Genomic DNA, 632 nt, shown 5'->3' with positions numbered 1-632 from the left:
TCTTGGTCTGAAAGCTCCCAGACTAAACCTGTCATGATAGGTGACCCTGCTGGTATGTTGAAATACTGGAGGCTGAGCTGCTAGCATCAAACAACATCCAAGTCACTGCAATTAAACTGACAGGTGATGGTTGGCAATATTTCCTACTTGTAAGTGTGCGAAGGATGGTTGGTGGCACGGTGGTGAAGCACTTAGCTGCTAACTGAAGATCAATGGTGAGAACCCACCAGCCACACCATAGGAGAAAGATATGGAGTCTGTTTCTGTAAAGGTTTACAGCCTTGGGAACCCCAAGGAGCAGTTCTGTTCTGTTGGTCAGGGTAACTGTCAGACAAAATCACCTCAATAGCAATGGGTTTTTAAAATGTGTCATTACAAAATTCCATCATGAAGCTTCCAATTTCACCAGCAGTCTGAGGTGAAAATGATCATTTCAAACTCAGTTCTACCGGCTCTTGTCTCTGGGTTTCACCACCTATTCCTGCAAGTGAAAGGAAGGGTCCTTTTCTTTTTTTTCTCCCTTGTAAGGCTCCCCGAATACTGAAGTACGACTCGGACAAATTGTTCACCCGCACTTTATTTGTTTTTTCGGGGACGTCCAGGAGAGGAACATTTCTAAAGCACAAGAATAA

Source organism: Echinops telfairi, unplaced genomic scaffold, assembly GCF_000313985.2.
Source record: "Echinops telfairi isolate 266 unplaced genomic scaffold, ASM31398v2 ScPeMD7_443;HRSCAF=831, whole genome shotgun sequence".
Taxonomy (NCBI): Eukaryota; Metazoa; Chordata; class Mammalia; order Afrosoricida; family Tenrecidae; genus Echinops; species Echinops telfairi.
Note: the sequence above shows the minus strand (reverse complement) of the source record.